Genomic DNA, 977 nt, shown 5'->3' on the forward strand with positions numbered 1-977 from the left:
AGTGCCATGGGCTGCCAAAAGAACAAACAGATCTGTGTGAGAAGTGCAGCCAGAGTGCTCCTTGGAGGCCAGGATGGCCAGACTTCGTCTTTTATACTTTGGACATATTGTCAGGAGAGACCAGTTGCAGGAGAAGGATATCATGTTTGGTAAGGTGGAGGGTTAGAGAAAAAGAGGAAGACCCCCAGTTAGATGGATTGGCAAAGTGACAGTATCAATGGGCTCAAGCATGGCAACAATTGTGAGGTTGACCCAGGACCAGCAATGTTTTGGTCTGTTGTACATAGGGTTGCTGTGAGTCGGTACCAACTTGAAGGCACCTAACAAAACAACAACATTGTTTGGTGTAAGTTGATCTTCAGGGGTAAGTTCAGTCCCCTGCTTGAGGAGTATCTAAGGGCCAGAGTCTTGGGGCATCTACCAGTTTCTATCAGCTCAGTAACTCTGGTCTTTTAAATGTTTTTAAATATTTTTCTACATTTTTTTTCTTCCTCTCAGTCCAGGACTTTTTATTTTGATTCTGATCAGAGCAGTCAGTGTGGTAACCACCAGCTTCTTCATGTGGTCTGGGGCCATGGAGGCTGGGGTGTATCTGGCCCATTAGTCCTTTGGACCAGTTTTAGATAGTCTTCACTTTTCTCTGCTCCAGATATGAGAGTTGGGGGCATCGTAGATGATTGTTTGGAAGCTTTTAAGATTCCAGATGCTACTCACAATAGTAGGCTATATACATTGTTTTTGTGCAACTTGCTCATTCCTGCAGTAGTCAGTTGGACTGCCGTTATTGTTTTGTATTTTTCCTGCTGGTCTTCCTTTCGAGAAGTATCTTCTGTTCTTCTAGCTGCTCCAGGCTGATCTGCTTGTCCTTTCAGGTGGAAATTTCCCACCTCAGAAGATTCTGGATGGGGTTCAGGATTCCACCTACGGTCTTATGCAATGCAGAGGCTCCACAGGAAGACTCCGTCACTGGAGCCCCA

The sequence above is a fragment of the Chrysochloris asiatica genome, unplaced genomic scaffold (assembly GCF_000296735.1).
Source record: "Chrysochloris asiatica unplaced genomic scaffold, ChrAsi1.0 scaffold00168, whole genome shotgun sequence".
Taxonomy (NCBI): Eukaryota; Metazoa; Chordata; class Mammalia; order Afrosoricida; family Chrysochloridae; genus Chrysochloris; species Chrysochloris asiatica.